This window comes from Pinus tabuliformis, chromosome Q (genome assembly GCF_031772625.1).
Source record: "Pinus tabuliformis cultivar Carrire ecotype Pingquan chromosome Q, CPIR1, whole genome shotgun sequence".
NCBI lineage: Eukaryota > Viridiplantae > Streptophyta > Pinopsida > Pinales > Pinaceae > Pinus > Pinus tabuliformis.
In genome coordinates this window covers 1,335,161,636-1,335,173,716 of record NC_142296.1, presented here as the reverse complement: position 1 = coordinate 1,335,173,716, position 12,081 = coordinate 1,335,161,636, and the positions used below count along the sequence as shown (strand labels likewise).

The 12,081-nt window shown below is 34.5% G+C and overlaps 2 pseudogenes; both read right to left on the bottom strand.

The window, feature by feature from the left end:
* Positions 1-6,853: 6,853 nt before the first annotated feature.
* LOC149224775 (protein BPS1, chloroplastic-like) lies at positions 6,854-7,963 on the bottom strand (annotated as a pseudogene).
* Positions 7,964-8,922: 959 nt separating this feature from the next.
* LOC149224774 (cytochrome P450 704C1 pseudogene) lies at positions 8,923-10,745 on the bottom strand (annotated as a pseudogene).
* Between the last annotated feature and the right edge of the window lie 1,336 nt (positions 10,746-12,081).

Genomic DNA, 12,081 nt, shown 5'->3' with positions numbered 1-12,081 from the left:
GCCGAAACCACGCCAATCGCCTCCACCTTCAGCTGCTCTATCACACGCACCAGCTCCACAACCAGATTCCTGTAGGTTATGGGCCCTCCACGCTTCCGCTGCGTTACTCTGATACCAATTGTTAGACCAAACAATGCACAGCGGAAATAAAAAACATACATACACAGCACACAAAATCACAAAACCATAAGACAAAGATTTTAACGTGGTTCACCCAACCAATCTAGGCTACATCCACCAGAACAGAGGCATCAGCAATCCTATTATTCAATCAGGAGATTACAACAATTTTAATTCTTCACACATACTCTCAGCTCACCCTATTTTCTCTACACTCACATAATCCTCTACGGATTACATTTCTTATAGCTGGAGTATAAAACTGAATCATAAATTCCCTCACAACAAATATAGGATGCATTAACTCCTCCTCAAAAAATACTGGAGCTAATACAACAACTCATCCTATTGTTGTCACATACATGAGATTTTTTGCCAAATTTAATAAAACAGAAAATCTCAACACAATGTTTAATTAGTTATTTCTGCAGAGAAATGTTCTCATTTTTTAGATCGAAAAGTTTTCTTTGCACTTCTGTTAAGATTTTGGTCGTCCGTGCACAAATATTTGAGAGTTTCTCTTACCTTTTAGCTCCTTCTATTTCCCTTATTTCTATTTCGATTTGGAGTAACTTAATGATCGGAAAATATTTGTATGTAGATTTCCCTGATTGATGAATTTTCTCAAAGTTGGAGTAACTTAGTAGTCAGAAAATTATTTGTTCATGTGGATTTCCCTGATTAATGAATTTTTTTGGTTCTGTTGTGGGTGGAAAGTTGTCTCTAGAAGTTTTCAGAACTTGAGTAGAATGGAATTTTCAATCGTGATTGAAACAATGCATTTAGAAGCTTTCGCATTTGCATAAAAAATATGTCTAAAAAAATGTTGAATTTGTTAAAAACATAATTTCATTGAAAATGGAGCGTGAACTATTTGCTTCCATGCATGACTGTATACTTTAACACTTTATGTGTTACACCACTAAACTATAGATCTCTGGCTCATTGTTATATTTCAATATTTCTTCTCCAAGGCTTTTCAGATTGATTGTCAAATGTGTTGATATATTATGACAGGTTTATGGCAAATGAATAAAGAATACCATCATAAAAACATAGGGTTGTTGATTTCATAAATATCAAATCATAAATTTTATTGTTTATTATCTATTTCAAATTTCAAATAATCAGTTTCAATCTGATTATTTCAAATTTGAAACAATCTAATTATTTCCATGCTTATCCACTTTGAAATTTGGAGAAATTTTTATAACTACAAAGAATATAATAGTGTTAGGCATACATTGAGGAAACTAGATCTATATCAGAATTGTATTCCCTTTTCGTTCAATATTAGAACTGTATCCGAGCCATACTGATCTTAACTGATTAAGAAAAGGACCTGCGCAATAACTAAAGAGAAAGAGGACATGTTTATTTTGGTTAAAGATGTTCAATACCCAACCACACTCCATCCCACCCAAAATGAAAAATGGTGAAAGTTACTTTTTTATTTAGCTGAAATGGGAATTATAAAACATCAATAATTATTTTCAGTGTGGTGGTTTCTTTGTTAATATTACAATATTACAACATAGTGTAAAAGAGTTGTAAAAGAGATAGGGAAAAAATATTTTCCCTCTCAATCTTAATCAAAAATAAAATATTTTTTGACATTACAATTCACAGAGGTGTAATAGGAGATATGAAAAATGTATACTAGCATTTGCACCAGATGTTGCAAAGGAAACGTCATAGGCATAAATTGAAGGACACAAATACAACACAAGAATACTTTGATAAAGAATAAAAATATATTGAACACTCAAATCAATGCCCCATTAACTGAAACCACTTAGTAGACATATCTATCAACATTAGGATTATACACAATGATCAAGAAATTTCCCATATACAAATAGCACCTTCCACAACAACCTTTTGTCACGTCCACATTTTAAAAAATGCCTTGGAACGTGATTGGAATCTCCCATATTTTCTTTGTCATTATGCAGATAAATCTTCCATATTGCTATTTTCATCATGAATATTGTTAGTTCATTGTTGTAAAGTGTTAGTGTGTTAAAATATACAAATAGCACCTTCCACAACAACCTTTTGTCACATCCACATTTTAAAAAATGCCTTGGAACGTGATTGGAATCTCCCATATTGCCTTTTTCACTATGTAGATAAATCTTCCATATTGCTATTTTCATCATGAATACTGTTAGTTCATTGTTGTAAAGTGTTAGTGTGATAAATTCAATACCATAAGTTCGACAAGCGAAAAACATTCCTCAATTAGCATAATATGTATTTTTCTCTCACCGTGTATTCTTCAGTCATGCATTACAAAACTTCCATCAAAGAGAACAAGTAACATATTAACTGATTGTGAGGTTATTAGTGGTGTATTTATTCTACCAGAGTTTTGAAGGATTTGCAGGTCTTACTATTTTTTGTAAGCATAAGGACACATATCGGTATGGATATGTTATTGGAGAAGCTTAAACTCTGGTGGAAGGAAGCCATCATTAAAATGCTTATTATTTTAACTTATATTTTACTTGAAGCCACCTTTTCCCATTAAAACACCTCACTCTCCCAAATCCCTTAAAGCATAGAAACAAAAGTCATAACATTTAATGGAGTGGCTTATAATTTCCCCCTCAGTCATCCCCTGCATCTTTTCTCTTGAAACTTTGGTGAATAGAGGCCTGAGGAAGCATCGAGTCCCATTTCTTTGGTTGATGTTTGATTAGAAATTGTTATACAAGTCGTAGGCTAACAAGGTGACTTTTTAGTCTTTTTTTTGTGTAGATATTCTAGTTGATTTTTCTTAAAGTCCTCTTAGAAATCTGAAAAAAATGTAGTTTTAAGTTGTTGAGTCTACACAACATATGTTTTCTAAAGACTTTCTATGGTGCTAAATCCATTTTTACATTTAAAATTACAATTTAAATGACAGAATATTGTGATCTCACCAAGAATTGTATTACTAGATTCTGGTGAAAAGGACCAAAAAAATATTCACGTTAGACTACACCCTTATTCATCTATTCTTTTTACCTGGCCTTTGATGATGATAAGCAATGTTGAATTGGAAATGTGTATCACAACATTGCCAAAAGTGGCTCAATATTTGCTAGATGTTTTATAGGTGATAGAGTAAGGGATTGTTTGGTATATGTTTTAGAGGTGATAGAGCAAGGCACTGTTTGGTATATGTTTTAGAGCTGATAGAGCAAATCACTGTTTGGTAGATGTTTTAGAGGTGATAGAGCAAGGCATTACATATAAGCTACTTTAAGAAGAGTTTTTCAATATGAAATACGGCTCCATTTTGTTATGAAATGCATCATTAGATGGACATTTAAGATCAACAAGTATACTGTCATTAACTCTTAGGGCTTAGTAAACCAGTACAAAACCATCTTTATGTTTATAGGATTTTCCATGCATGGAAGCAACCTTAGTCCTTAATGCACTTACTTTTTTTGCTGCTTCTTTCATTGTCTTTGGTGGTATCTTGCTAGAAAATCCTTACATAAATTCCAATATATGTTCTCTAAAGAAATATAAAATTCTCTCAAACGCAAGACATGAGCTTGGATACCACTTGGAGCAAAACCACATCACAAAAAACACAGTGTACATTGAACGCACAAACAATAAGTTGCTTTCTTCCAATTTTTTACATTTCACATTAAAGTAAACAATATCTAAGCCACTAAGTAGATAACTCTGCTCTTTTTCCTGTCTACGGGTGCACTGAGGAAAAGATTTTTATTTTCTAAGGAAACTAAAAAAATAACTGTCCATAAATATCTAATTGATAAAGACTATTTAGTAATGATTTTTAACTTATCACAAAAAGCACACTCATTTTTATGCCATCACTAAGAATTGAAGGTATGCTTGTGTATGAAAGTTAGACATGGATGGAAGGAGTTTGACTATATTTTGTGGTTCTAGATGTCTACTAATACGACCTAATTTGACCTTGAATGATGCAAGTTCTGGTTTATTGAGTTTTTATAAAGACACTGTTGAATTAAGATTTCGAGCTTTTTCTGATCTTGAGTAGAGTTTAGAGGATGTTTCCTTCATTACCAATACAAGTTTGGATCCATCCCATAACATAGCTAAATTAACCTGAATGGATTTTTCTCCAATATTGTTTTTTCCATAGCATTACGTTGCTTAGTTAGCTCAAGTCATCTACAGACACAACAAGGACCTTGAAAATCCAGCCATTAATCTGAAAGGATATATGGTAAGACCCTATACTATCATTATGAATGTATGGGCATTAAAATATAACGAGCAACACTTGAAATGGGCAACAGAGGGCAATAAATCATTTTTTCTAAATAGGATCATATAGAATGAAAAGGGGCGATTATATTTCTATACTGTGTTTTAACATCTGGAAAATCATGGTTCTTGCAGGTGGGCAATGCACTTATAGACGATTTCCATGATCTTGTAGGGATTTTTGAATTTATGTGGTCTCATGGTTTGATATCAGACAACACCTACCGGTTGCTCAATATTCACTGTGACTTTTCATCTCTTGTGCATCCATCAGCTCTATGTAATATGGTATTAGATCGTGCTAATGTGGAAATGGGGAATATTGATCCTTACAGTATCTACACCCGTCCTTGTTTGAATAGTACTGGAACATATAGAAAACAACAGAGAAAAGGATATGTAAGTATATTATATACATTAAGCATTGTATATGCCAGCAGATCAATTTGAAGGTATGCTTAAAGTCCAATTTCGTATCTTTTGCATTTGGTAGTCTCTTTCCCATTGACATGGTAAACTGTAAAATAAAGACCAGAGAAAAATATGTGTAAGAATATTAGATACATTAAGCATTCTATATGCCAGCTTATCAGTTTGAAGGTATGCTTAAAGTCCAATGCTATATCTTTTGCATTTGGTAGTCTCTTTCCCATTGACATGGTAAACTGTAAAATAAAGACCAGACTAGATGATTGAGGTCATTTTTTCTCAAATTAAACACATCCTTGCATGCCATTGAGGTCCACAATTTGTTGCATAGTGAATTTAAATGACTGGTATCCATCACCTCTTGATGGGGATAATCAGATCAGCTATAAGAGCACTACTGCATTCTCTTTCTCATAGAGGCTTTTTGTTGCAGCCATGGAGGCATCCGTTTGTGGAGTATGATCCTTGCACTGAAAAGCATTCTGAAATTTATTTCAATCTACCTAAAGTACAAAAGGCTCTTCATGCTAATGTTACAGGAATTCCTTATAATTGGACTACTTGCAGGGCTGTGGTTTTATTATTAAAATGTTAACTTTTTTTATTATCTAGTGCTGCTTCTTTTGCATTTATAAAGGACCTTCATTCATCAATCTAGTCTGTTTTCTTTATTATGTATAGTGATGAAGTTTTCGCTCACTGGGGAGACTCCCCTAGATCTATGTTGCCAATTTACCTAGAGCTCATAAACGTTGGCCTACACATTTGGATGTTTAGGTCACAACTCACTGTGCATATCATTTCTTTTAATCAGAACATGGCACTTAGAACAATGAGAATGTTTCTGGTTGGACTTTTGATTTTATCGTCCATCATAAAGTCTACTACAGAAAATTTGATATTGTTTTGTTGGTATGTAGTGGAGATACAGATTCAGTGATTCCAGTCATAGAAAAACAGGGATTCAAGGGCCTTACCCCACGATTTATGATCGGAAATATATTGGATATTGCGAGAAGATACAGAAGGGGTTGTGCACAGACATGGCCTTTGTACATCACAATTTCAGAAAGAGTGCTTTCCCTTATATGGTTGAGTGGTCCAGGAAATATGATACTGTCACAAGAAATTTTTATGGCATATGCTGCTTATGGATTATTGGTTTATTTATTTGTTGCAATTATAGATTTGAAATTCAATTACTTTTTGTAGGTGAGAAGTTTGTAATCTAATTTCGTTACGAACTGAGAATTGTTCTGACCTGATGCATAATTGATCCGACAATTTCTATCTTCCAAGCACGTGAATTACTGTGGAAAGTCTCCTCTGGACCAGAAAATGTTGTTTGTTGTGGTTGGGAGAAGTGTGTTTGTTGTTAATGGTGAACAATGGTCTTACCAACACTGAATGTTTGCACTTGCCTTTAATATGGAGAAGCTCTCAAAGCTCAAGGTGAATATGGAAAGTAAAGATGGTAGAAATAACTTTCGGGTTAATCTCATTGAAGAAATTTAATGGTTATGGGCATTGCTTTTCTGTTTTATATGCTCTTCATATACTTTCAATATATAATCATGTTTTTATTTTATTTTATTTTATTTTTTATCATAGCCACACGAAAATAGTACTACATATTCATGCAAAAGTAAATGCAGCATACCTCGCTGAGTAACAATCGCCTTCTTCCAGTCATAGCTCCACACATACTTCGAGATTCACAAATACTTCGAGATTCAGTCTTGCCAGCCTCTGCACTCGTCATTCTTGTTTGCCTATAGTCATATTCTGCAACAGTAAAAAGTGAGTGCCTCCTCGTAAATTCCCAGCGTAATTGGCCACCATTGTAGACGATGACACCACATTTTGTTTAGACATTTACTTAGGCCACATTTTGTTTAGACATTTACTTAGGTAGGTAGGGTGTCCATATCTCCCATCTCTCTAGAGAGTACTCTCATTGCATCTTCTATAATACTAGTTCCTATGCCATTGCTTTAGGGTGCCAGTATCTCCTAAACCAAGAAACATTTCATGCTGGTCAGCTTTACTGATATATTCATGACTGATCATCTCTAATGTGTGTGCCTTCTATGGATAACATGAGACTATCAAGAAATGCTTTCATTCCCCTTAGAATAACATGAAAGAAGTCATTAACCTATTTAGAGAGAGGACCTAACCCCTGGGCAAGAAATTGTGCACTTTGTTGTAATTCCTGTATAGAAATTCTGATATGTTCCACTTTCTCTGTTCCATCAACAATGTCAGCAGAAGATAATTTCTCAACTATACGGTGAACATTTTCAATCGCTACATCCAACAATTCTAGCTCTTTCAAAACTCGATCTTAGCCATTGGCAAAACATCTCTTGATTTCGTCATTAATCCCTCGCTACAAACTCATGAATGCTGTGGACCACAAAAACTGATCAGGAATATGCAATTCAATCAATGGGCCATAGTGCCCAGCGAGAGCAGAAGCCACCATGTTGTAGAGAAATATAGTTGTTGCCTTCACTCCATACATCGCTCTCAAGAAAACACTACCCTTTGACTATGACTTTACCTTCCCAAACTGAAGGCTTTTGCTCATATGTTGTAATATCACAATGCAATTTTCAATCCTACTATTCCTTTGGGTGTTTGCACCATTTTTCCCCTACGAATCCATTTTTTCCTTCAACTCTTAGAGAGAACCTTTGACACGGAATAGCTTGTCGTTAGACCAAACACCGTCTGAAAAGTCCAGCAAATGCAAAGCATAATGAACAAGAAGATGGAAATATTCAAGCTTTGAAATTTTGACATTTAATGCAAGGCAAATGTCTAAAAGCTTTACAGTGTCATCCAGCTATTCGTCCATCCATTTCTCATCCCATTCTACTGTAGGAAATTGGAGATCTGTAATAAGGGACTTGAGGTCCGCGTGTGTAGTAGATAAAACCACCATGGCTTGCTACATCCACGACAGATTTATCGTGTTCTTCAGAATCTTTGGCTCGAGTTGCTTTAATCTTCTTGTTAAGGAAATCTCAAAGGCGTTCAATATCTCATTAAACTTTGCAGACTGATTAGACGATCGATTAGAAGTAACCATTCTGAAAGGATTTCCAAAGTTTAGGAACAGAGAATGGCCATCATGTGGGAGACTCATTTCTGAAGCAGTTCATAAACCAAATGATGAAAACAGGGGAAACGGTTGGTAACAGAAACAAAATAGCAAGACAACCAAGAGCTTGCAAAGAAAGTGTGTGCTGTTAATTTTTTAGGTGCAAGACACGGAAGCTCGTCCCACGATATTATCACCCGCAAAGACAGGCAGCACAACCTATAAAGCTCGAAACCTTATTCCACAGTTTTACACTCTGTTTTCTTATTGGTCCACTGAGGGTTTTGTCCAAAGGCTCCCTGGCACAGAGGTTGCGTTGGATGTGTTGAAGTGTTATGTCGATACCCTACCAAACACGCACTGATGTATGGGATCTGTTAAGGTATTTCTGAGTAAGAAAATCTGATTAATTCTCTCCGACTCAATGAAAGCTTATATACCTGTGTCCAAAGACAAGTAAAATGGGTGAAGTAGAATTACAGCCCATTCAAAAAACAAGATGAGAAAGAATTCCAGGGATGAAAAGATCAACCAATGTTTTTAAAAGATGCAGAAGCCTACAAGCATATTATCCCCGAGTCTCTATACAAAATGTCATCGAGGAATGAAAATGACAATATTCACCAATTTATTTTCAAGAAAAATCCTAACTGCCTCAACACAAGGAAACGACACAAAATTTGCATCATCCAAAACCAACAAAGAAAAAAACAGCTGGAGCAATCAACCTCGGTGAAGGAGGATTTTTTTAAAACTGTTGCAAAAGGAAACTACAAGCATACTATCCCCGACTCTCTATACGACTTAAATAAATTGACTTAAACTGATTCCACAGTTTTACACTCTGTTTTCTTATTGGTCCGCTGAGGGTTTTGTCCAAAGGGTCCCTAGCACAGAGGTTGCGTTGGATGTGTTGAGGTGTTATGTCGGCCCTCCTCCCTGAGTGCTTCGCCGATCATCTTATACATCATGCGCGCGGTGTTCCTGAACCAGTGCAGGATTGCCTACACAGTATCCCCCTCCGGTATTCCCTCTGGCCACATTGGGGTCAGCACATACACGGTGAACTGCTCCCGGGCTCTGATCTTGCTCACTACCTTTAGCACAATCTCAATCGGTATCAGATGCAGGCATTCACAGTCTTGATCTCGGTCCCAAGAAGCGCAACTGCCGAAGAAGTGTTTCCCAACCTTCAAATGATGACGCGAAGCTGAAACCAGAAGCGAAGTCGAAACTATTATGGAGGATCAAATTTGCGCTGGTCAGACGGTTAGGGAGTTACTACCTCAACATAATCGAACGACTCAAAATCGCTCAATCATCTAACATATCATCTAATGGTGCAAAGTAATGACACGTAGGCAGAGAGCAAAGTTTATTTTAGAGGGCACGCCTTACGGCGTAAAAATATTTAGATGTTGATGTGAAATGACATAGTTTGATATTAATTTTTAAAAATGATAAAGTAATTAAAAAGAATAATAAAAAATAACTTATATTTCAACTTTTGACGATTTGAATAAGATTCAAGCATTTATATTTTTAAAAATATTCCAATATAAATTCAGATAATTTATTTGAATATACACATTATATATAGTGCCAATATAGATCCATTCTAATTATAGATCTAACAAATTCAGAGAGAAATTAAATCTATCTGAATACAAACTTCCTTATATAATTTATTTGAATAGACACATTAATTAGATAAATTATTTGAACCTCTATGTATATGTGTGTATGTATATATATTAGCACCAATATAGATCCATCTTAATTATAGATCTAGCAAATTCAAAGAGAAATTAAATATATCTGGGTAGAAACTTTTTTTTAAGGTTTTTACTAGAATAACGATTTTTTACCTTAAAAAAAAATCATCTATGGAAGTTTTCTAAATCCATAATTAAGATAAATCTATATTGATTTCAATAAAATATAACCACAAACCTATGCAAACCTTTTAAATGTGCAATAAGGATATAACCCCAGACCTTTTACCTGTGCAATAGGGGGATAGAGACGCAAAACCTCTGATAAAGTTGCATGAAGATAATGCATCTTGTCCAAGACTGTATGTGTTAGACTTTCACAAAACCTAGTTACAGTTTCTTCCAGGGGCACATGTTCTTTCTCCTTGACCAGCTCACAGATTTCTTGAAGAATCTTTTTTTCAACATCTGGAGTCTTCGAAAGCATATGGAAAAACCAAGAAAGAGTAGTTGCAGTGGTATCCCGCCCAGCAATAATGAAGTTAATAACAATATCTCGTAGATACTTATCGTTCCCAGAGTAATTGCCTTGATTACTGTCAGTTACTTCCATAAATCGAGATAGCAAATCTGGTTTCATCTGTAGGGAGAAACAAGTAAACGATGAAAATGAAAAAATGATCGATGTAGGATTTGTTTGAAGAGAAAGTTAAAAACTAATACCGAGTCAATTTAATTTGTTCTTTCTTACACATAAACCCTAACCCTAACCCTCTACAGACTCATCAAATGATTAAAAAAGTTTTCAAAACTAAATATAGAGTCTGTTGTGGGTGTTGCCTTACATTAATAGTTTGCAGTGAAATCTCATGTCTTCTATTCCGAATGACATCGTACACAAAGTCATCCACGATTTTGATGCATTCCTTTATGATGACCTCCGACCCTACGTTGAAGTACCTTTTTAATTTCCAGATAGGGTCATAATGACGCGCGAAAAGCAAACCATTTGCAGTATCAAAAGCCTTTGAAAAAGTTGCCCCCGGTCCAGAGTCATCCATGGATAAGCTATTGACTTCTAGTCCAAACGCGAACTTGGAGATTCCATCCATGGTTGATCTCAGAAAGAGACGTTGTTAACATTCATTCACAAAAGATAACCAAGTGTGAGTAAGTGGAAAACAGTTAAATCTAGTTATAAACTCTGAAAACCGAATGATTTAACATGCATGCCTGCATTTCTATTGTGCTTTGCTTAGTTTGATAAACTTTCAGTAAAATTTTGGAAAGTTTCAATGCATTCTCCCGGAAAACAACACTGTTATAATCCCTCAATTGTTTGGTGGAGAATTCCAAACTAGACAATTTTCGCTGTCTCCGCCACTCCACTCCATCAACGTTGAAAATGCCATCCCCAAGAAGGTCTTCCATAACTTCGTGGATGGAATCTCCTTGTGAATTTCTCAAAACAACTTGGTAATATAAGTGATTGGAGACTTTCACTTTTATTCATATTGTTGTAGGCCATTTCTGGATTAGAAATGTATAATATTTGTGATTAGTCTAATGTTTAAGATAATAACTCCATCCATCATCAGAAACTAAATACAAATATTACACAGTTGTAATCCAGAAATATCCAACACCCTTTTTCTTTGGCAACATTCTTGTCATTTCCTAGTAAACCATCCACACCCTTACCCTTCCAATCTTCAAATCTTTTAGAGATAATAAAAACATAAAAACCTAAAACCTAACTCCATTTAAAGAGTTAAATGTTTAAAAGCCTTGTAAAATATTTATTTGAAAAAAATCATCCTAAATCCTTGTAGATCTAAATAACCTTAAGAATTTTCTAATTCTAGATATAGCTTTTAAACACTATTCTATTCAATTGGATGGATGTCTTACTCCTGAAAATTTCACATTGCATCTATTAGAAAATGACATTGGCAACCTGATCAAAGGTATATCTATTTCTATTAGCAAGTTATCAATATATTTAAATTATCTTTTGGCATTGACAACATCATCAAAGCTATATCCATTTCCATTAGCAAGTTATCAATATATTTAAATTCTGTTTTTTTATTTGTTGAGATGGATATCCCTTTTAAAATTGCTCAAAGTGTCCATTTCCATTAGCAAGCCATCAATATATTTAAATTCTCTTTCTGATTCTATTAGAAAATTGCATTGACATCATCATCAAAGGTATATCCATTTCTATTAGCAAGCTATCAATATATTTCAATTCAATTTTTTTATTTGTTGAGATAGATAGCCCTTTTAAAATTGCTCAAAGTATCTATTTCTATTAGCCAATTATCAATGTATTTAAATTCTCTTTTTGATTTGATTTGTTGAGATAGATAGCCCTTTTAAAATTACTCAAAGTATTTAGATCTATATGGAATAGGAATTCAAGGTTGAATTTAAACATTTGAT